Source organism: Plectropomus leopardus, chromosome 13, assembly GCF_026936395.1.
Source record: "Plectropomus leopardus strain MGB_pleo_1.0 chromosome 13, ASM2693639v1, whole genome shotgun sequence".
Classification (NCBI taxonomy): Eukaryota; Metazoa; Chordata; class Actinopteri; order Perciformes; family Serranidae; genus Plectropomus; species Plectropomus leopardus.
In genome coordinates, this window is record NC_142188.1 from 33,359,371 (window position 1) to 33,384,771 (window position 25,401).

Here is a 25,401-nt window from a genome sequence, read left to right on the forward strand (position 1 = left end):
AGGAATGAACGAGGTCCTGCCCCCACGGCTGTATACAGAGTTCACTTTAATACATCCATGGTTTGTCAGGACTTCTCCTACCAGGTGGCCATCATGCTTTGTGATCTCATGTGACTCTCTTTTTTACTTTTTTAAAAAATGTTCTTGTAACATGATGATTTCTTCGTAAATTTTTGGGTTGTGTCTTGTTTTGTTTCTCATGCCATCTTTTAATGTTTTTAAAGAAATCAACAGAATTTGCTCAGGCTTCAAAGGGTTAAAAAGAAAGATTCTGGTCAATTATTTTTTAAAAATTAGATGTCTTCAGTTATTTTGAGATGCACTGTCAGATAAAAAGCAATTCATAAAATCCTTTTTACCGTGTCTTAGCATTTTTAAGACTTTTTAAGGATCTGCAGAAACCCTGATTTACTCAGGGAACACATTGTAGATAGCAAATTAATTATATGGCCTGGAACTTTGGTTAAGTCTTTCCTACATGATGAGGAAAGAATGAAATGAATGAAAAAAAAAGAAAAAAAAAAACAGATGCAAAGCACTTGTTGTTACATCTTATAGTCACTCTTGGACATTAAAAAAAAGATTCTCTAAAAGTAAAATCTTTAATGTTTGGATAGAAAAAGACTCCTAACCTTTACTGATGTCCAGCAGCTTCTCGATGCCTCCACTGTCGGCTAAAGCTTTGGCGTTCTCCATATTGCAGCTGGTTAACTCGGGCAGCGTGCAGCAGACCGACACCACCGTTTTGTCCGGCAGCACCGTTGGACTACTGCTGGGAAGCCGTGTCACCAGATCCCGCATGGCGTATTTTCCTGCAGGAGGAGACACAGAATATGGACCCCATTTAGACCAAGAGACGGATATGAAGGGGACATGGGACAAGAATGATGTCTGATGACAGAAGGTTGATGCAGAAAATATTTATCTTAGCTTTTTAGATAACAAAAAGCTCAATATTGGTTTGTTTGTTTGCTAAGGACAAAGGACTAAACCAAAACGGAATACCTTTACAATAATAAAAACCGAATATGCAGCATTATTTTGTGTTTAATTTAAAAAGGATGTCCAGTGTGCTGTCTGAATGATAGAAAATGAGTTTATTTCTCCACTGTCCTTTTATTGTGACATGCCCGATGCTTTGCTCAGTAAGACACACATAGACTGATTTTGTGAACATGAAACATGCAGAAAGACTGAGACATCTGTACACATGTATGGGAGAAAAGAAAGAAGACCTTATTGAGATAATCTGCTGTTATTTATTTGAGAACTGTTTTGTTTTAGGCCATTTTGATGGTAAATGAAAAGTGAAGTTTTCTAAGTTTGCAGGATTTCTGCAGCTATTTAAGGCTTTTTATTAAATTTTTAATGCCACTTGGACTGAAGTATACGACCAAATTTCAATAACCGAAATTGAAGGAACAGTTTTATTTAGCCCAAATGATAATTGTTACATAAAACATGACATTTTTTGATGATTATCTACGTTAAATGTTAAAAAAAACAACTTTTTAAAGCAAAACACATGGAATACAAGATACATATATTATCTTAAACATATCTTCTTGCTTTATCAACAGAGGTAGTTTCTGCGTTTCTGTCTGGTTTTCTTGACGATTTTGTGTTTTTCACTCTGCATGTGAGATTCCACTGCTTGGATTTACACCTTTGAAACCCAGAGCAACATCAGTTTCCTTGTGCTGCTTACAGACTCCTCTCACAAGTATTAAAGCCTTAAAACCCTGAGCGCAATGCAACAAACACACATCAACCAGCATTAAATGTAACAGACGTGTGGCGTGTAGCTTGTTACAATTTAAGGGGAAAAATTGGATTTCAAATCGTGTAGTTTTTCGTACCACCTGATAATAATAGTTTTTGTTTTTAAGACTTTTTAAGACTTGTTTTACTGCAACTCAGAATGAAATTTAACAGTAAGTAAGAATAAATAAATTAATATTAATTTATATTTATATATAAATATTTTTTGGAACATAAAATATGACTTTTTTGGTGACATTCATGCATGACGTTTATACCAACAACAATAATAATTATTATTATTAGCTAAAATATTATTATTGTTGTTGTTATTATTATATCTCTATTTAAAAAAAACACAACATCTTACCAGCTATTTTAAAATGTTATGATACAATGTCAGCCAAAAAATGCATAAAACCCTATTTGTCATGTGTTAGCATTTTTAAGACTTGTGAAAAATGTAAGACATTTTAATACAAATTAAGGCCTTACTTATTTTTTAGATTAATGAGTTTAATGCCTTTCAAGACTTTTAAAGGATCTGTGGGGACCCTGACGACATATAACATGAATACAATGCAGTAATACCTTTTTGGTTGACAAGCAGGTCCCTGTACGATTCATTATTACATATTTTAGGGTTTAGTATTTAGTTATGACTGTGACAGAAAGGTGAGAAAGTGTGTGTGTGTTGTTGAAGCACTCAAGCATTGCTGTCATAGTTCCTAGAGAGCGAGTTCCTACACACACACACACACACACACACACACACATTGAAACACACATTAATTCAGACAGCAGTGTGTGGATTCCTCCACAGGGTGGCTTCAAACCTGCCCGGATACAAGTAAAGGAGGAAGCTTATCCTCCAATAGGATCCTTCAGCTGCCACTAATGAGAGCTGACATGAGAAGACTGCACAGCAGAACATAACTCCCACAATGCATTTCTATACCATTAATCTACAACCTGCGTGCAGAGAGAAGTCACAACACAGCAGGTGTCATTCATTTGATTCAGAGTCAAATGCTGCAGAGCAAAGCTGTGAGTTTCATTCAATATATTCTAATTTAAAGGGCTAATCAGAACCTTTTGTCATAAATAAAATGTTGCAGTGTTTGCTGGTTTCATAACAAATGTGCTTCTACAACATTTCATGTCCCATGGGATTGACAGCAGAAAGGTTACTGGAACAGTAAGTCAACTAATTGATTAGTTTCTGAAACGGGCTGTGTTAGAACCCAGATGCAGTACGCCAAAACTCAAAGTTAGTTGGTAATGACTTTTATTATCACCAACACAAACGAAGATCACCTCACAGAATTTCAGTTAAGTTTCTTGAGCGGTAAACCCAAACAATGTCTCTGGGGATCCCACGGCGAAGACACAAGCTTGAACCTACTGTGGCTGGAGAACAGGAAACCTCAGTGGCTCGGACGAGCTGACAACACGTGTGGGAACGTTGTCAGGGATTGCGCTGAAGATTGGTCGGGGACAGGCAGAAGATCCGTAGCCGGGAAAACAGTCCGAAGAAACAACGGTACCGTCGGGGAGCAGGCAGGAGGATCGTCGTGGTCGAGCGGTGAGGTCTTTGCCAGTGGAGCCGTCAGATTTCCGGAACGCCGAATCGGAACACGTGGTCGGGGACAGAAGGCAGGTAGGTACACGGGGAACAGGCTGGGTCGGCAACAGGAAATCAGGCAGAAAAACAGAACTCCTTGGACCCGTCCGATCCAACGTCGTCGCCGTCGTCATCAGAAGGAGGATCAACCCCCAGCAGCGAAGCGGGACCCTCCGGGAAGGACCCCAACCCAGACGGCCCAGGAACCGGAGAAGAGGAACGAGCAGAGGCGGAGGACCCCTGACCAGGGACGGCACGGGAAGGCTGATCCGGATGGAGACGGTGAAACTCCGCAATGAGCTGGCTGTCCAGGATCTGCCGAGCCGGGACCCAGGACCGCTCCTCCGGACCGTATCCTTCCCAATCCACAAGGTATTGAGGCCCGCCGGCGTCTGAACGCAGAAGACGGGCGCACGTGTAAGCTGGCGCGCCCCTCGATGGTCGAGGAGGTGGAGGCGGCTGAGAGGCTGGCTGCAGGGGGCTCTCCCGGACCGGCTTGACCCTGGAGACGTGGAACGTGGGGTGGATCCTCATGGTACGAGGCAACGCCAGTCGAACCGCCACAGGGTTGATGACCTTCATGATGGGGAACGGACCGATGAACTTCGGAGCCAGCTTACGGGAATCCACCTTCAGCGGGAAATCTCTGGTGGACAACCAGACCCTCTGGCCCACCCGGTAGGAGGGGGCCTGGGAGCGGTGACGATTGGCCGCCGAGGCGTAGCGACCCGTGGCCCGTAGCAGCATAGATCTGGCTCGCGTCCAGGTTTGGCGACAGCGACGGATGTAATCTTCCACCGAAGGGTAGGCCGTCTCCTTCTCTTGAGCAGGAAACAGAGGAGGCTGGTAACCATACGCGCACTGGAAGGGAGAAAGCCCAGTGGCGGAACTCAGGAGGGTGTTATGGGCGAATTCCACCCACAGGAGCTGCGATGACCAGGAGGCAGGGTGAGTAGAGGCCATGCAACGCAGTGCCGTCTCCATCTCCTGGTTCATGCGTTCAGTCTGCCCATTGGATTGAGGGTGATATCCCGAGGACAGACTGGTGGACGCCCCCAGGAGCCGACAGAACTCTCTCCAAAACGCCGAAGAGAACTGAGAACCCCGATCGGAGACCACATCAGAAGGGATGCCGTGTAACCGGACCACATGCTCCAGTAGCAAACCCGCGGTCTCTTTGGCTGAGGGGAGCTTGGGTAGGGGCACAAAATGTGCCATTTTACTGAACCGGTCTACCACTGTCAGGATTGTGGTGTTGCCACCCGACAGTGGCAGACCGGTAACAAAGTCCAGAGCGATGTGGGACCGGGGACGATGAGGAACTGGAAGTGGGTGCAGATGGCCGGCAGGAGCTTGGCGAGGGGTCTTTCATTGATTGCAGACAGGACAGGAATTAACAAAGTCTTTGGTGTCATCGGCCAATGTGGGCCACCAGAACGCTGCTGCAGGACCTCTCTGAATACGAAAGTGATGCCAGGGTGACAGGTAAGACGAAGCGTGGGCCCACTGTGTAACACCTCTGACCTGAACTCTTGAGGGGCGAACAGGCGGTTCTGTGGACAGGAACTGGGACCCGGCTGTTCTTCCAGCGCTGACATAATGCGTTCCTCAATCTCCCAGGTGAAGGCTGCCAGGAGACGAGATGCAGGGAGAATGCTGTCAGGGAGGGGCGAGGCCTCTTCCTCCTCCAGGAACTGGCGAGACAGAGCGTCGGGCTTAATGTTGCGAGAGCCTGGACGATATGAGAGGGTGAACGAGAAGCGAGCGAAGAACAGGGCCCAACGAGCTTGGCGAGAATTTAGTCTCTTGGCAGTACGGATGTACTCCAGGTTTTTGTGGTCCGTCCAAGCAGGAAGGGTACCTTGGTACCCTCGTCAATGGTGTACCCTCCTCCAGCGCCAGCTTGACCGCCAGTAACTTGCCAAATGTCGAATGTTGCTCTGCTGGTGAAAGCTGTCGGGAGAAGAAAGCACAAGGGTGCAGCTTCCCATCCTCTGCCGAGCGTTGAGAGAGGACAGCACCTACTCCCACATCCGAGGCATCGACCTCCACCACGAACTGTCCTTCGGGGTCAGGAATGAGGAGAATGGGAGCAGAGCTGAAACGCCCCTTGAGGTGTTGGAAGGCCGTCTGGCTGCAGGAGACCAGCGAATCGGACCTTGGACGAGGTTAGTGCTGTGAGAGGAGCTGCCACGTGCTGTACACAGAATAAATCTTCTGTAGAAGTTGGCAAACCCCAGGAAACGTTGCAACTGTTTGCGGGAATCTGGAACTGGCCATGAGGTGACGGCAGAGACCTTTGCAGGATCCATCTCCATACGATTGTGACCGATGATGTACCCAAGGAAGGAGACAGAAGATGCGTGGAAGTTACATTTCTCAGCTTTAACAAACAGGGAGTTCTTGAGGAGGAGCTGTAGGATCGTCTGAACGTGATGGACGTGTTCTTGTCTGGATCGGGAAAATATCAAAATGTCGCCCGATAAACAAACACAAACTTGTTGAGATAGTCTCTGAGGAACGCGTCGTTAATTAGGGACTGGAAGACTCATGGAGCATTGGTGAGCCGAAAGGCATCACCAAATATTCATCGTGTCCAGTGGGAGTGTTGAAGGCCGTCTTCCACTCGTCCCCCTCTCGGATACGGACCAGGTGGTAAGCGTTGCGAAGGTCAAGCTTGGTAAAGATGGTTGCCCCTTGTAACAGTTCGAGCATGAATGCTATGAGGGAGAGAGTAACGATTCTTGACGGTGATGTCTTTCAACCCCCTATAGTCAATGCAGGGCCGTAGAGAACCATCCTTCTTCCCCACAAAGAAGAAGCCGGCCCCGGCAGGAGATGAGGATGGCCGGATAATACCGCTAGCCAATGAGTCTCTTATGTAGGTGTCCATGGCCTCTCTCTCAGGTGCAGATAGGGAGTAGAGACGGCCCTTAGGAGGAGCAGCTCTGGGAAAGAGATCGATGGCGCAGTCATAGGAACGGTGGGGAGGCAAAGAGGTGGCCCTGGACTTGTTAAACACCTCCCTGTAGTCGTGGTACTCCGTGGGTACCCCGGAGATCTGGGTGCTTACCGGAATGGGCGGGCGGTGTGAGTGAGGTCGGCTGTTGGAAGCAGATCTGTTGACGCGAAGACCCCCATGCCAGAATCGAGCCGGTGGACCAGTCGATATGAGGATTGTGACGACGGAGCCAGGGGTATCCGAGGATCAAAGGCAGGTCGGGAGACCTCAGGATATGAAACTGAATGGTCTCGTGGTGTTCTCCCGACAGGAGCATGGAAATGGGGGTGGTCTGATGAGTCACAGTTCCCAGGAGATGACCATCCAGTGCGTTGGCTGGAACAGGACGTGGAAGTGGGACCTGCTTAATCTCCAGCTGACAAGCGAGTTCCTCGTCAATCAGATTAACGTCAGCCCCAGAGTCTATGAAAGTGGCGAGAGTGTGAGATCTCTCACTCAACAGGAACTGCACATGGAACAGGGGACGAAGACTGGGGACAGAGTTCTGGGAACGGCTCAGCAGTATGCCCTTCTCTACTGCTGAGCCTGCCCTTTTACTGGACAGCAGGAGACGAAATGTCCAGCTTGTCCACAGTAGAGGCAGAGCCGTCCCCAACGTCGTCTCTCGCGCTCCTCCGACGTCAGCCTGGTGCGCCCCACCTGCATGGGCTCCGTCCCTCCCTGGATTGGTTCCATGGGAAGTGCTGTGGTAGAAGAAGAACCCCTCTGGTGAGCAGGAAACCGGTGAGAACCTCCCTCCAGGCGCTGCTCCCTTCTCCTCGCCTGAATCCGCCTGTCCAGTCTCGTGGTCAGTTCAATGAGACCGTCAAGTGAATGAGGAAGGTCAAACGAAACCAGCTCATCTTTGATGTATGGTGCTAGCCCATTGAGAAAGGCGTCGCACTGGGCCGCCGAATTCCAGTCACTCTGTCGAGCGTGAGTTCTGAAGTCAATGGCGAAGTCAGCGACTGTCCGAGTACCTTGTCGCTGATTCAGTAGTCCCCCGGTGGCGTCAGGGCCCAAAGGCACGGGCCCAAACACCTTCCGTAGCTCATCTGCGAAGGCTTGAAATGAAACACAGGCTGGTGTACCTCTCTCCCACTCTGCTCTGCTGCTCGGCCAGTGAGATGATTAATAGCGAAGGCCACTTTGGCTCCCTCGGTGGCGAATGTGTGCGGCTGCAGAGCAAACAGGATGGAGCAGTTGGTGATGAACGGATTGCAGCCCTCTGGATCTCCAGCGTAGCGTTCGGGTGCCCCTACCCGGGGTTCAGAAGCGGTGCTGGGGGATGACGCTGGGCTGGGAGCCGGCTGGGCAGGACTCGAACCAGAAACGGCATGCTGAGTCAACGTGGTTGCCATCTGTTGAACCTGGTTCGCCAGCAGGGTTAACGCTCGCTACAACGCCGAAGCAGAATGACGAGCCTCAGCCGCGTTGGAAGAGAGCTGTGCCTCGTGCTGCTAGAGCATTCCCTCAACGCAGGCTAGACGAGACTGTAGAGTGTTGGAGTCTGCTGGATCCATGTTTGACCAGATTGTACTGAAACGGGCTGTGTTAGAACCCAGATGCAGTACGCCAAAACTCAAAGTTAGTTGGTAATGACTTTTATTATCACCAACACAAATGAAGATCAGCTCACAGAATTTCAGTTCGTTCTTCGGGCGGTAAACCCAAACAATGTCTCTGGGGATCCCACGAAGCGAAGACACGAAGCTTGAACCTACTGTGGCTGGAGAACAGGAAACCCCGTAGCTCGACGAGCTGACAACACGTGTGGGAACGTTGTCAGGGATTGCGCTGAAGATTGGTCGGGGACAGGCAGAAGATCCGTAGCCGGGAAAACAGTCCGAAGAAACAACAGTACCGTCGGGGAGCAGGCAGGAGGATTGTCGTGGTCGAGCGGTGAGGTCTTTGCCAGTGGAGCCGTCAGATTTCTGGAACGCCGAATCGGAACACGTGGTCGGGGACAGAAGGCAGGTAGGTACACGGGAGGCAGGCGAAGAGAGCTGGTCGGGAACAGGCTGGGTCGGCAACAGGAAATCAGGCAGAAAAACGCTGGAGAGTCGTGCATAGTAGCAGAGGAACAATCTGGCAGTGAGTGAACGTGTTGGAGTGTCTTAAATACTGGACTGATTGGTGATGAGCTGCAGCTGTGGGCGTGGCTGGCAGGTAGAGCAGGTCAGAGTGAGGTGAGTGGAAAAATACTGGCAGTGAAGGGGAGGAGGAGAATGCAGGAACCATGACAAGTTTCCTAAATAAAAAAATTAGTTGGCAACTATTTTAATAATCAAATTATCGTCATTTTTTAAACAAGAAAGCCAAATGTTTGTGAATTTCATGCTTCTTAAATGTTGCACTTACTTGAGTATTTTAATCTGATGCTACTCTCTATACTGAGTCACTACACACCTTTTACACTCTACACTCTACACCTTTTCACTACACTTGAAAAGGAAATATTAAACTTTTTACTTCACTACAATTGTTTGTGAACTTAGATAGTTGCAAATTTAAATGTTTGCATAGAAACTATATGAAAATATACAAATGCAGCCAAAGCAATTTGTTGATTGGTTTGAATATTAATCGGACATTATTTCTGTAATTGTTGTAATTGTAATATTGTAATATTGTATTGTAATTGTAATTTGATGATGTCACCTTAAGCTCTGCGCAGTTACAGAGGCAATTTACGCACAAAACAATTAATCTATTTCTATTAATCTATTTATCTAAGTATTGGCAGGTACTATAATGGAGTATCAAAGAAAACCAAAAAAACAAATAAATGAATAAAATCAAATTAAATAAAATTCAAATGGTTTGATCTATTTAAATCAATTCTGAGGATCTGTTACTGTAAAAAGAATGAGTCTGCCCATTATTTCTAACCCTAACCCTAACCCTAACCCTAACCCATCTAATTTCAAAGGGGATTTTAATTTATTTATGTTTTTTTTAATTAACTTTAATGGCATTCCATATTCTACAGCATTTATGGCTGTAAAATGTGCAGAAAACGAATCTAAACATTCATCATGGGCTCTGACTTTTAAAACACACAGTTATCACTTCACTGTTATTTTCCTCTGAAGGCCACTGTGGTCAAGCCCATACTTAAAACGTCATGCCTGCATAAAATCTCCAAGAGCCTCTCATTGATGATTTTATGATTGTGATTATGTGCTGTGGTTTTACAGAACCATTGACATGAAAAAGCAGACAGGGAAAAAAAAGCCGCCCAAGCAATCCAAAAGTCATTCTTACGTTTCAAAATGAGAATCGATTTAATGAGCAAACTGCACGACTTATAACTCAACAGTATAGGGAGGTGAGGTACTTTGTTAAATCTATTTCCTTTTAGAAATAAAAAAGGAGTGTGGTGTGTAAATTTACAACACAGTGGTGATGAATATGCATGAACATCATCAGCAAAGATTATAATTAATATTGATGAATGACTGGAATAATGATGGCATCAATAGTTGTTTTTTTCCATTTAGAAGATGATTTCATCATCATAAGACTTGAGCAGACTCAACAAAAGAGAAATCAATAGAACAAAACAATAAATGCATCACAACACATTCAGCAAAGGGTGTGTTTGACTCTCTCCTCGCCTCAGACAGCCGGTGGTGTTTCACAGCGGGACGGACAACTGAAACTTGACTTTGTGTTCGTCGCGGCGTGAGACACTGCTCCATCCCGAGTGGGGGATGACAACTGTGTTGGTCAGCGTGAACAGAGCGTTGCGGATGATGGTCAGCTTCACTGCGTCACACGAGGAAAGGTTCCACAAGACTCCTGTGGGTGACAATAAAGACGGGTGAAAAGACATCAATCTTGTCTTGTTATAGGGATCACTTCACAGTCTGGAGAACACTGAAAGCCAGTGCTTGGAGGTAGATGAGAACATTGATACTATCTGTGTTTATACAGTATGTGTGAGTATTAGAATTAGTATTAGTATTAGTAAAAATTGGGGGGCGACAGATTATTGGCCTGGCCAATTTTTGCCAATTCTCTGTATCGGTGCTCAGATGACTTTTGCTAACCTTTGAAAACTGAGCATGTTAATTTGATTTTTTTTAAAACTGAGGGTAAAAAAGACAATGACCAACTTGGCAAGAAATTTCCCAAAATTAAAATAAAAATATATAAATAAACAGGGTAAAATATCCAGAAAAATATACTTAGACCTGAAATAATTTTATTAATAAATAAATAAATAAATAAATAAATAAATAAATAAATAATAATTTAAATTATTATAATTATTAAAATAATTATTAAAATTATTAAATAAATAATTTGAAATGTTACTATGAATTGTTACTATACACACACACACACACACACACACACACACATATATATATATATATATAATATCACATAGATTTTTTATTTTTGTCTTATTTCATTTGCGATGTTTGAAATAAAGATCTAAGTCAAAGACATTGTGTTCTTAAGAATGGGATAGACAGATAGCATAACAAAGTGTTGTATTTTTATTTGTGTTTCTTAATATTGGGTAGCATACTTTATTTGGGGATGTGGCAGATCAAAGTCAGATAATTTCAGGGGAAAAGGGAGATAAACTATAGATACAACTTTAATTATCTAAATCCCAACCTGTGCTGCAAAAATGAAAACTTTCCCAAAGCTTCCTGAGAATATGTGTGGTGTGGCTGCGGAGCTGTCAGCCGCATTCTGTTTCCAAAGCACATTGTCTGAGCATCTGTCGCGGCGACTGTGCCGAGATCTGTTCTGTCAACACTGAGCGCTGAGTGTGTAAGCCGCTGCCGCTCTCACGTCCCATAGAACAGCCAATACACAGATTAATGCACTGCCAGCCAGTCAGACCAACGCTCAGCCAGCAAGCCGGCTAGCCGTGTGTCCAGCGGACCTCGTAAGCAGACGGACACCCGCGCACATGCTGCTTTCACCTGACTTTACCCCTTTAGGGAGAACAGTTAGCCACCCAACACAGCCACCCAACACAGGCAACTTTTCGGAATTTTTCGGGTGTGAATGCAAAGCCAGCATTGCAGTTCAGCATAGGCTTTCCAATAAGCCTCAAAATATTCCACATCCTTGGTTTCATTCAACATTCAAAGACAGCATTGTAGTGTTGCGTCAACATTTCAACATTTAGCATTTACATCCAAAATTTCTTCAAAAATTACAAGTCAAGAGTTAATGTATTTGCCATTTGTGGTAGAAACCACATAGAAAAGTGGTTAAAAGAGCTTAGCATAAAGACAGACATGTAAGACATTATAAACACAGTTGAAAGAATGTAAAATAAAAGATAATGATAAGAGAGTAATGACAAGAAAAATAAGTGCCAACATGTGGACAGGCCACCTATCACCTGGCACAAAATGGGGCTAACAATTGCCTGTGCAACATATAAAAATAAAGTGCAACATTTAAGAAAAAAAGTATAACATTTAGTCATTCAGGCTATCAATCTCCAGATGCAAACGGTGTAAAATAATTAAGTGAGTGACTTTGAATATGGTACTAGTTGTGGTGATGACCTTACTTTTAGATACAAATTGGAGATGTCAGTAATACCAGATCATATCTTGGCAATATTTTTACTGACACAGAGACTTTTTTTTTCCTAGAACAAAAAAGGGTGGTGGAGGTGGTAGGTGTTCTGGCCAAAGGCTGCTTAAAACATTTTTTTGATTGGTCATTTTCAAAATGTTAAATGTATTCCAATTACCACAATGTCAGATACATTAAGCTAATCAGCTGTTTTACTCATGACCAGAATTCATAGAAATTGTCAACATTTTGTGACATTGTGATGCCTTTAATTGTTTCATCCCTAGTAGTGAGTGTTATCGTTACAAAAACAAAAGTCAGAGTTAATTTCAGACAGAGGATATTTGCAATTTCTGCAATTGGCAAAATGTATTTGATTTTATGTCTTTTTGTCTTTCAGATCAAGCAAAAGACACAATTTTCTGCTCTTAGATGAGAGGACAATCAACAGCATGAACCCCAAAACTGGCCCTGGGTTAAAGTTCCTGAATGATTTAAAGAGAATGTTTAAGTAGATTTAAAGCCCAAATGGAGAGACTTTTTGAACGGTGATTTCTCAGTTACTTTAATGTATCAACTCAATTGAAATATGTATTGTAAGTGTTGCATGGTCACCTGAAAATTAAGAACATTTTTTTATACTCAGATTAAGAGTTTTATTTAATGTGTGATTTCAATTGAAGCTATATTTTATAATAGGCCAGTGTATCATTATAATGGAATGTTTTTTGTGGTATTTTTTCAACAGAAGAAAAAGAAGAAAAAAAACTAACCAGTTTTTGAGTTAAAATTAACCCAACATTCCAGTAAAAATAACTTCATATTTGGATAGAAATGTTAAACTTATTTATTCAATACAATACAATTGTATTTATAGAGCCCATTATCACAAAACACAGTTTGCCTTTATAGGGCTTTACAGAATACAACATCCCTCTGCCCTTAGACCCTCACATCGTCTAAGGAAAAACTACCCAAAAAAAACACTGTAACACGGGGGGAAAATGGTAGAAACCTCAGGAAGGGCGACTGAGGAGGGATCCTCCTTCCAGGACGGACAGACGTGCAATAGATGTTGTACATAACAATTAAATTACAGTAATGACAAAAAGGAAGGAGAGAGGGGGGGGGGCTCTTCTGGAGTGGTGAAATACTCTTAGTCAGATTCGGACTCGTACAGCTTTTCAGGAGCGGTAAAATTCTCCTTGTTGGAGTCAGAGTCAGACTTGTATGGCTGTTCAGGAGCAGCGAAATACTCCTCATCGAAGTTGGACTCATATGGCTCTTCGTTAGCAGTGAAATACTCCTTACTCTACTATCTACACGTCCTCTGCCTATGAGCGGTGAAATAGTTCTTGTCGGAATCAAACCGGCACGGCTCTTCGGGAGTTTTGAAATACTCCTCGTCGGAGTCGTACTGGTACGGCTCTTCTGGAGCGGCGAAATACTCTTAGTCAGATTCGGACTCGTACAGCTTTTCAGGAGCGGTAAAATTCTCCTTGTTGGAAGCAGTGAAATACTCCTCGTCAGAGTTGGAGTCGTACGGCTCTCTGGCAGCAGTGAAATACTCCTCATCCGAGTCGTACTCATACCGCTCTTCAGGACCTGTGAAATACTCCTCATCGAAGTCGGACTCGTACAGCTCCAAGGGAGCGGTGAAGTACTCCTCGTCAGAGTTGGAGTCGTACGGCTCTCTGGCAGCAGTGAAATACTCCTCATCCGAGTTGTACTCATACCGCTCTTCGGAACCTGTGAAATACTCCTCGTCGAAGTCGGACTCGTACAGCTCCAAGGGAGCGGTGAAATACTCCTCGTCGGAGTCGGACTTGTACGGCTCTTCGTGAGCAGTGAAATACTCCTCATCCGAGTCATACTCATACCGCTCTTCGGGACCTGTGAAATACTCCTCGTCGAAGTCGGACTCGTACAGCTCCAAGGGAGCGGTGAAATACTCCTCGTCGGAGTCGGACTTGTACGGCTCTTCGTGAGCAGTGAAATACTCCTCATCCGAGTCATACTCATACCGCTCTTCGGGACCTGTGAAATACTCCTCGTCGGAGTCGGACTCGTACAGTTCCAAGGGAGCAGTGAAATACTCCTCGTCAGAGTTGGAGTCGTACGGCTCTCTGGCAGCGGTGAAATACTCCTCATCCGAGTCGTACTCATACCGCTCTTCAGGACCTGTGAAATACTCCTCATCAAGTGGGACTCACAGCTCAAGGAAGCACTGAAATCCTCCTCGTCAGAGTTGGAGTCGTATGGCTCTCTGGCAGCGGTGAAATACTCCTCAACCGAGTTGTACTCATACCGCTCTTGGGGACCTGTGAAATACTCCTCGTTGAAGTCGGACTCGTACAGCTCCAAGGGAGCGGTGAAATACTCCTCGTCAGAGTTGGAGTCGTACGGCTCTCTGGCAGCAGTGAAATACTCCTCATCCGAGTCGTACTCATACCGCTCTTCGGGACCTGTGAAATACTCCTCATCCGAGTCGTACTCATACCGCTCTTCGGGACCTGTGAAATACTCCTCGTCGGAGTCGGACTCGTACAGTTCCAAGGGAGCAGTGAAATACTCCTCGTCAGAGTTGGAGTCGTACGGCTCTCTGGCAGCGGTGAAATACTCCTCATCCGAGTCGTACTCATACCGCTCTTCAGGACCTGTGAAATACTCCTCGTCAAAGTCGGACTCGTACAGCTCCAAGGGAGCAGTGAAATACTCCTCGTCAGAGTTGGAGTCGTACGGCTCTCTGGCAGCAGTGAAATACTCCTCATCCGAGTCGTACTCATACCGCTCTTCAGGACCTGTGAAATACTCCTCGTCGAAGTCGGACTCGTACAGCTCCAAGGGAGCAGTGAAATACTCCTCGTCAGAGTTGGAGTCGTACGGCTCTCTGGCAGCGGTGAAATACTCCTCATCCGAGTCGTACTCATACCGCTCTTCGGGACCTGTGAAATACTCCTCATCCGAGTCGTACTCATACTGCTCTTCGGGACCTGTGAAATACTCCTCGTCGAAGTCGGACTCGTACAGCTCCAAGGGAGCAGTGAAATACTCCTCGTCAGAGTTGGAGTCATACGGCTCTCTGGCAGCGGTGAAACACTCCTCATCCGAGTCGTACTCATACCGCTCTTCGGGACCTGTGAAATACTCCTCATCCGAGTTGTACTCATACTGCTCTTCGGGACCTGTGAAATACTCCTCGTCGGAGTCGGACTCGTACAGTTCCAAGGGAGCAGTGAAATACTCCTCGTCAGAGTTGGAGTCGTACGGCTCTCTGGCAGCAGTGAAATACTCCTCATCCGAGTCATACTCATACCGCTCTTCAGGACCTGTGAAATACTCCTCGTCGAAGTCGGACTCGTACAGGTCCAAGGGAGCAGTGAAATACTCCTCGTCAGAGTTGGAGTCGTACGGCTCTCTGGCAGCGGTGAAATACTCCTCATCCGAGTCGTACTCATACCGCTCTTCGGGACCTGTGAAATACTCCTCATCCGAGTCGTACTCATACCGCTCTTTGGGACCTGTGAAATACTCCTCATTGGAGTCGGACTCGTACAGTTCCAAGGGAGCAGTGAAATACTCCTCGTCAGAGTTGGAGTCGTACGGCTCTCTGGCAGCGGTGAAACACTCCTCACCCAGTGGCACTCATACCGCTCTTCAGGACCTGTGAAATACTCCGCATCGAAGTCGGACTCGTACAGGTCCAAGGGAGCAGTGAAATACTCCTCGTCAGAGTTGGAGTCGTACGGCTCTCTGGCAGCGGTGAAATACTCCTCATCCGAGTCGTACTCATACCGCTCTTCGGGACCTGTGAAATACTCCTCATCCGAGTCGTACTCATACTGCTCTTCGGGACCTGTGAAATACTCCTCGTCGGAGTCGGACTCGTACAGCTCCAAGGGAGCAGTGAAATACTCCTCGTCAGAGTTGGAGTCATACGGCTCTCTGGCAGCGGTGAAACACTCCTCATCCGAGTCGTACTCATACCGCTCTTCGGGACCTGTGAAATACTCCTCATCCGAGTTGTACTCATACTGCTCTTCGGGACCTGTGAAATACTCCTCGTCGGAGTCGGACTCGTACAGTTCCAAGGGAGCAGTGAAATACTCCTAAATCAGAGTTGGAGTCGTACGGCTCTCTGGCAGCAGTGAAATACTCCTCATCCGAGTCGTACTCATACCGCTCTTCAGGACCTGTGAAATACTCCTCATCGAAGTCGGACTCGTACAGGTCCAAGGGAGCAGTGAAATACTCCTCGTCAGAGTTGGAGTCGTCTGGACTCTCTGGCAGCGGTGAAATACTCCTCATCCGAGTCGTACTCATACCGCTCTTCAGGACCTGTGAAATACTCCTCGTCAAGTCGGACTCATTACAGCTCCAAGGGAGCAGTGAAATACTCCTCGTCAGAGTTGGAGTCGTACGGCTCTCTGGCAGCGGTGAAATACTCCTCATCCGAGTCGTACTCATACCGCTCTTCGGGACCTGTGAAATACTCCTCATCCGAGTCGTACTCATACTGCTCTTCGGGACCTGTGAAATACTCCTCGTCGAAGTCGGACTCGTACAGCTCCAAGGGAGCAGTGAAATACTCCTCGTCAGAGTTGGAGTCATACGGCTCTCTGGCAGCGGTGAAACACTCCTCATCCGAGTCGTACTCATACCGCTCTTCGGGACCTGTGAAATACTCCTCATCCGAGTCGTACTCATACTGCTCTTCGGGACCTGTGAAATACTCCTCGTCGGAGTCGGACTCGTACAGCTCCAAGGGAGCGGTGAAATACTCCTAAATCAGAGTTGGAGTTGTACGGCTCTCTGGCAGCAGTGAAATACTCCTCATCCGAGTCGTACTCATACCGCTCTTCAGGACCTGTGAAATACTCCTCGTCGAAGTCGGACTCGTACAGCTCCAAGGGAGCAGTGAAATACTCCTCGTCAGAGTTGGAGTCGTACGGCTCTCTGGCAGCGGTGAAATACTCCTCATCCGAGTCGTACTCATACCGCTCTTCGGGACCTGTGAAATACTCCTCATCCGAGTCGTACTCATACCGCTCTTTGGGACCTGTGAAATACTCCTCATTGGAGTCGGACTCGTACAGTTCCAAGGGAGCAGTGAAATACTCCTCGTCAGAGTTGGAGTCGTACGGCTCTCTGGCAGCGGTGAAACACTCCTCACCCGAGTCGTACTCATACCGCTCTTCAGGACCTGTGAAATACTCCTCGTCGAAGTCGGACTCGTACAGCTCCAAGGGAGCGGTGAAATACTCCTCGTCAGAGTTGGAGTCGTACGGCTCTCTAGCAGCGGTGAAATACTCCTCATCCGAGTCGTACTCATACCGCTCTTCGGGACCTGTGAAATACTCCTCATCCGAGTCGTACTCATACCGCTCTTCGGGACCTGTGAAATACTCCTCGTCGGAGTCGGACTCGTACAGTTCCAAGGGAGCAGTGAAATACTCCTCGTCAGAGTTGGAGTCGTACGGCTCTCTGGCAGCGGTGAAACACTCCTCATCCGAGTCGTACTCATACCGCTCTTCGGGACCTGTGAAATACTCCTCATCCGAGTCGTACTCATACTGCTCTTCGGGACCTGTGAAATACTCCTCGTCGGAGTCGGACTCGTACAGCTCCAAGGGAGCAGTGAAATACTCCTCGTCAGAGTTGGAGTCGTACGGCTCTCTGGCAGCGGTGAAACACTCCTCACCCGAGTCATACTCATACCGCTCTTCAGGACCTGTGAAATACTCCTCGTCGAAGTCGGACTCGTACAGCTCCAAGGGAGCGGTGAAATACTCCTCGTCAGAGTTGGAGTCGTACGGCTCTCTGGCAGAGGTGAAATACTCCTCATCCGAGTCGTACTCATACCGCTCTTCGGGACCTGTGAAATACTCCTCATCCGAGTCGTACTCATACCGCTCTTCGGGACCTGTGAAATACTCCTCATCCGAGTCGTACTCATACCGCTCTTCGGAACCTGTGAAATACTCCTCGTCGGAGTCGGACTCGTACAGTTCCAAGGGACCAGTGAAATACTCCTCGTCAGAGTTGGAGTCGTACGGCTCTCTGGCAGCGGTGAAATACTCCTCATCCGAGTCGTACTCATACCGCTCTTCGGGACCTGTGAAATACTCCTCGTCGAAGTCGGACTCGTACAGCTCCAAGGGAGCAGTGAAATACTCCTCGTCGGAGTCGGACTTGTACGGCTCTTCGGGAGCTGTGAAATACTCCATGTCGGAATCAGATTCAAACATCTGTTCTGGGGTGGTACAATACTCAGATTGAGAGGTCCTCTGCTCAATCTTATCATCAGTTTTGTTCTCCTCATCATCATCCATATCTGTGCTGCTGTGACTGAGGGACCTATTCAGCCGCTGAGCAGTCACTGGAATCTTTGCAACAGAGATACACTCTGGCCAGAACACACTCTCTTCATCACTGCCATCAGTGTCTTTCATCTCGTCATCACCTTCATACCCCATCTTTGAAATTGTGCAAAAAAAAATTGCTTGGTAACCTTCGCCTCCTGAAGTTGCCACTTTTCTTTTTGTCTTTGTTTTGTTTCCTGACAAAACAAATGTTCTATAAACGTCTTTGTTAAGTAAACTAAGACTTCAACCTGTCAGTAGTTGTGCTCTGGTAATAGATGTGCTGCCTCCTGAATTACTTCATTTGCACTGAATGTATGAATTTTCTGCTATTCCTAAACTGCCTGCCTTCCAGCCTTCTTTATGACATCATAACATTCCATTTGGTATCGAAGGAAACAAAATTCTGTGATGACAATTTGTATTGGTGACATCACAACATTACATCAGAGTTCTGTGACATCATAACATTCCATTTGGTATCAAAGGCAACAAAATTCTGTGATGACAATTTGTATTGGTGACATCACAACATTACATCAGAGTTCTCTGACATCATAACTTTCCGTATCTATGGCAAGCTGTTTTAACATTAAATGGCTGTTTGATAATCTGGAATAAACATTACAGATATCAACAACTTAATCTTGAGAAGATATGATTAAATTTTGACTAGTCACAATTTTCATTCAACATATCTATAATCAAACAACAGTTAGAGATATCCAAAATTCTGTTTCGATAGTCAAAACTGAATTACTAATATCTGTAATGACATCATTGAAACAGACATTCGACTCATCATGCATCCTAAATAACAATAGCTGATATCTGAAAGCTAGTTTTGAATAGGCTGAATTAAAGTTAAAGATATCTCAAATGTTCCTGTATCTGAAAAGTCTGCTTTGTTTAGTTTAAATGACAACTCTTACCCCCATCGAAGTGTTTTGAGAAAACTGGTTCTACAGCACATGAAAGTCAACATTCCTCCCAGCCTGGACCCTCAACAGTATGCTTACAGAACCAACAAATCCACAGAGGATGCCATATCTACTGCTATATACCACACTGTAAAAATCTGAAAATAAAAAAGCTGCATTCCAATGCCACTCTACTTATAAATACAGTATTTCCTGTGTTGGTCTTACATTCATAATATGAGTTATATATTAATAATATAAGTATAATCCAACACTTAAATAACATCTTTACTAATTAAACCTGTTCCCACTTTCCAGATATTCCTACAAAATATTCAACATCATTTGAATGTTCATATTCATTTATTCATCATCACCTTCCTCCATCTCGTCATCAGCTTCATACCGCATGCCACTGATTTCACTGTCAGGAGACGTGTGTGTGTGTAAACTTGATGTAGTAATATAAAAACTATTTTGTTGCATAAAAGGAAAAATTTAAATAAACAATAAACATGATCGGTGGTAATCAAAAAAACAAGATATACTTGGAATATTCAATCAAAAACAAAAAGAATCTGGCACTTTTTAAATGTGCTGAACACGGTTCTCTGCTAAAGACACAACAATCTGACATAAAGTCACATGTTTGCCATTTCGAAACACTGCCATTCAAAATGACACTACATGAGCTTACTGGCCAGTATATGTGCCACCTGGCCAAACACCTCAATGGTTAATTGTTACCACTTCAATCAGGAAGTAAGCACTATAAAAAGACTACAGGTGAGCACCTTTTTTTTTAGAACAACAATGGCAGACTTCGCAGAGAGAGGAAGAGGCAGGGTGAGAATGAGAGGGGGAGGAAGAGTGAGAGGTAGGGGTAGAGCTGGTAGAGGAGTTCATGGCCAAAGAAGAAAACTTTCAAATGAAATCAGAGCAACCTTAGTTGATCCTGTCGTCAGCCATGGGCTGACAATGCGAGAGGCTGGACAGAGAGTGCAGCCCAACTTGAGCCGTTTTTCTGTCACCTCTGTCACACACATTTTTTAGACTGGAGTACAGGTATGTAGAGGAAGCTGCCACTGTAAACTTGTTTTTGGAAAATAATGAAATCAGAGTACGAGAAATTCAAAGCCACATCATCCAAGACAACACCATATTCAACAACATTCAATGAGTCAGTCTGTCCACATTGGCTCGCATTCTCAAATGAAACCAAATCAGATTGAAACAACTTTATAAGGTGCCTTTTCAGAGAAGAAAAACTCTCAAAGAAACAAAGATGTATGTTGATGTAAGTACAATATTGAATGCAGTACACTACACGTAACATTGTTTCCCAGTGTACTGGATAACACCATATTGACTGATTTTTGTTCTTTGTTTTCAGGGAGTAGTGGATGCTCATGCAGTCCCACATGAGTTCATCTTTATAGATGAGGCAGGGTTAAACCTAGCAAAGACCAGAAGAAGGGGAAAAAACGTCAATGGCCACAGAGCCATTATAGATGCTCCTGGCCAATGTGGTGGGAACATCACAATGTGCGCTGCCATCTCCAATACGCATGGTGTCCTCTACCATCATGCCAACCTTAGACCATACAACACAGCTCATATTCTCACAGTTCTGGACAGACTCCAAAGAAACCAGTATGTTTTAGTATGGGACGATGGGAGCTTTCATCGTTCAGCCCCAGTCCAAAACTGGTTTGCTGACCACCGACCATTTCTCGTGCAATACCTCCAACCATACTCACCATTTGTGAATCCCATAAAGGAGTTCTTTTTGGCATGGCGATGGAAGGTATACGACCGGCAGCCCTTTGTGTGCATGCCTCTTGTGCAGGCTATGGAAGAGGCATGTGATGAAATTGATGTGGGTGCGATTCAGGGATGGATAAGGCACTCAAGGTGCTTCTTCCCTCGATGTCTGGCAAGGGAAGATATTGCCTGTGATGTGGCCAGTTGTGCGGCAAGATGCTGCCTAATTATTTTTCTTGCCTCTTTTTTTCTTTTATATATATGTTTTGTATATGTTTTCTGCACATTTTTTTCTGCAATTTTCTTTTTCAGTTTACTGTTTTTTGTGAGTATATGTTTGTTCACTTCAATGTAAATATATCTGCTGTGCATATGTTGCACTGACTTTTTTTGGTGAAAAATAAAAAAATAAATGTTTCAACAGCATGTGTGTGTATCTGCAAATATGTTGGTACATGTGAACAATCTGAAGAATTTTCTACAATTTAAACTATTTAAGTATTATGGCAAAGCATACTACAGATGAGAATGCTTTTCATTATGCCCAACAGTGTTTAGTTGGTTAGACAAAAATCTAGTAATATGAATAAAGTGTGTGCCATTTGGTGCAAAAGTTTGATTTTGGTAATGCTATATGAAGTTTTGGTTGCAGTGCTGCAATATGCAGGATGTATGAGGTATTTTGCAGTTTGGGTGTGTGGTTTTGTGAATAGTGTTAAGTATTTTGATAAAACCAGCCTAGTTTGCAAAATTGTGTTTTTGCAATTGGAAAAAACTGTAACACCTTTAAAAAGTATTTCTTCAGTAAACAAAAAAATAAGTTATTTTACAGTATGCAAACATTTAAATAAAAAAAGTCCTCACAAAGTATACAATATAAAATATTTAAAGTCATTTATATGGTTATACATTTTAAAAAAATCATAATACTTTATACCATAAAGAAAACTTAAAAAAAAAAAATTACTCTGTGCTTTTTTTAATAAAACGTAGTAAATCTTAGTAAAAAAAAAAAAAAATCAAATACATTTTCCAGGGGAAAAACAGAAAAGAAAGAAAGAAAAGAAATGTCCCCTTGTCTGTGCTGCTGAATTTTCCACTTCAGGGTCTGAGAAGAAAACTCCATATTTCATTGGGACGTATGCTTCCCAGTCAGGAGGGGATTTATGGAGGTCCCAGGCAAGAAAAAACTAAACATTCATTCATTTACATTGCTGCTTTGAAGTACTGAACATTAATTAAAAGCAGAAAAAGCAGTTATCTGGTTGTATTTCTGAATCATTCAGTCCAGCACAAAGCAGGGCTTACCAGAGCTAAAATCCATTAATCACTCAACAGAAAAATGAGCTGTTAATCATTTAAGTCGTGTTTTAGGCAATACTGCCAAATATGCACTGGTCCCAGCTCCTCTAAAGTCAATATTTGCTGGTTTTCTTTGTCCTCAGTGAAAACAAACTGAATGTTTTGGGTTTTGAAATTCTGTTTTTGGACAAAAACAAGCAATTCTAAGATTGTTTTTTTTTTTAAATCAAGCAGATAATGAACATAACACTCTATAATAAAGATTATTAAGTTGCGGCACTACTTAGTTTTTACACCTCCGTACCTGTTACAATCATTTGATATCAAATGATTTTATTTATACTAAGAATGTTTTTAAGCTGGAGTACTCCTCTTTGTCGTAAGCCCCTCCCATCATATGACCACAGGCATGTGCACACATTTTATACCTACATTGATTTATTTAATCTTGTTACATTTGAGAGCTCTCTCTGTTTATTTCATTTAATATTTATCTAAAAGGGACACAACATATTAATCAACATTAGTATAAAATAGAAATGTAAATATGCTGGTGTTCACAGGACTGCTAATTAACATCCGCAGTCCCTTGGCAGGTAACAAACGGTAGAAATATCAAGAAAGAGATATAAAGTGGAAAAAAGACGATAAAAAATACAAATGAGACAAGGATTAGCTAGCCACCATGCCACAGTGGACTGATCCCCATAAAATAGAAACTCAGTGTTAGAGGAAAGATTAAAGTTAAAAAAACACAGACAACACTTTTTCTTGTTGGAGGGCAAGGAATAATAGGGAGGGGGAGATACAGCAAGCTCACCTGCAGAGTCATACACATGCATTGACAGTGTTTGATTTCCCAGCAATATACTGCCATTCTAAATGTCGGTGTGGTCTTTGGGTTATTATAAGTCCCCAATTAATAATGACATTCATTCAAATCTTCAATTAAGACAATTGAGGGAGAGCAGGCCGAGCATGAACAAAGACATTAAAAACAATCAACAAGCAAACAAAAACAATTTAAATAGAAACAACATCACACAAAATGACAAACAATAATAGCAATGTCAATAGCTAGAATTAAAAATTTAGAATAACAAACACGTTATGGTGTAGAAGTATGATTAAAAACATTTACACGCAATTAAAATAAGATCTGAAATAATACATTTGAATGCTGTTATGGTAAAAGAGTGTCCAAATTTAACATCATTTTCCCTCCCAGCACACAGAGCCATTTTACGACGACCCCAACAGGAAGAACTACAACAGCTACAGAATATACCTGTCCTCCCCACAAGGCTACGGAGAGGAGCAGTACGAGGACGAGCTGGCCCACCTGACCCCGTCCTCCTCTGACGGCTACGCCGGCCAGTCGCTCCAGTTCAAAGCCAACAGCAACTACGCAGACTTCTACTCCACCACGCAGAGGCCTTCAAGTTCACTGGCTCCCCCGACTCCTGTGTGTAAAAACTGAAATGGACACTGTGTACGTTGAGCTTTTGTTTCTGTGGGTGTGTGTGTGTGTGTGTGTGTGTGTGTGTGTGTGTGTGTGTGAGGATGCATGTGGATGTGTGTGCATCTGTTTTGAAACTGTGCTGAATAACCAGGGCTGGGTTTGCCACATGCAGGAGTTATTATCTAGAACCTCTTTTGCTTTATTCATTACTGCAATCGATTTTAAGACCTTGGATTGTAGATGTTTTATGTGAGGTTTCCAATTAAGATTTTCATCAGTTATTACTCCTTGAAATTTGGTTTCTGTTGCCCTTTCAATGTCCACCCCATCAATTTGAACCTTTGTTTGTGTAATTTTTCTGCCATTCCTGAATAGCATTATTTTTGTTTCGCTCAGATTTAATGATAGTTCATTTATATTGAACCATGATTTTAATTTACTCATTTCTGAGCTAACCAATGAAAGTACTTCATTTAGATCATGACCGGAACAAAATATATTTGTGTCATTGGCAAACAAAACAGGTTTTTTAAACATCTGAAACATTACATATATCATTAATGTATAAAATAAACAGTTTGGGGCCCAACACTGACCCCTAGGGGATTGCTATTTTCATCTTATGTGGAAATGTATCCGTTTGAAATGATAAGTTACAGATGTATGATAGTGGTTTTGCAATGCATGTATTTACCTTTTTTAGTGTGATCATATCAAAATCATCACAATCAGTAGATTTTTTATTTTTACATTTAGTAGTTATTTCAATAATTTCCCTTTCATCTACTGCTGTGAGGAACATCGAGTGTTGATTTCTTTCAATAAACCTTCCCACATCTTCCAATCTACCCTGATCAGGAATTTCGCTTGCAAGGTCAGGTCCAATATTTACAAAAAATATAATTGTGTTAATTGCAGCAACATCCATATCATATTCCTCTTTATCATTGTCCATAAAGTAGTTGGGATAACTCGTCTTTCCAGACCCATTTTTTATCACACTGTTAAATATGTTCCATATTCCTTTAATGTCATTTCTATTATCATCTAACATTTTCTTATAATATTCCTTCTGTTTTTTAAAATATTGGTTAATTTATTTTTATAGATTTCGTATTTGTTCTCTGCCTCCTTCGTTTTCTTCCTTATGAAAGCTCTATATAATGAATTTTTTAATAGATCAATGTTGAAATCTCCACAAATAAAAGCTGTTTTGTGATTGATCCTTGAAAATAGTTCTTCTATCCAGTCTTTAAAGATTTCAATACTTGAGCCAGGTGCTCTTTATAAACAACTAATTATTAATTTTTTATTTTTTTGTTTGTAGATTTTGACTGTAACACATTCTAAGACATTATCAATCATTGTTGTCATACCATCTAGCACTCTGAATTTCAGGTATTTGTTAACATTTAAGGCCCCCACCCCCCACCATATCTGCTCATATATCTAAGCTCATAACCCTCTATCTAAAAGTTCATTCCCTTATCTGTATTAAACCAAGTTTCGGAAATTGCGATTACACTAAATGGTTGTGAAAATAGTTGCAGATATGACTTAACATCATAACAAAGATGCAACACCCACGATTTCATGTTGAACTGGCAGCAAGTTGTGTTTTAATAGCTGTAGTCATGAAAGAGAAA

The 25,401-nt window shown here is 43.5% G+C and overlaps 1 pseudogene; it reads left to right on the forward strand.

Moving 5' to 3' along the window:
* Nucleotides 1-19,278: 19,278 nt before the first annotated feature.
* On the forward strand, nt 19,279-23,773 carry LOC148187753 (uncharacterized; annotated as a pseudogene).
* Nucleotides 23,774-25,401: the final 1,628 nt, after the last annotated feature.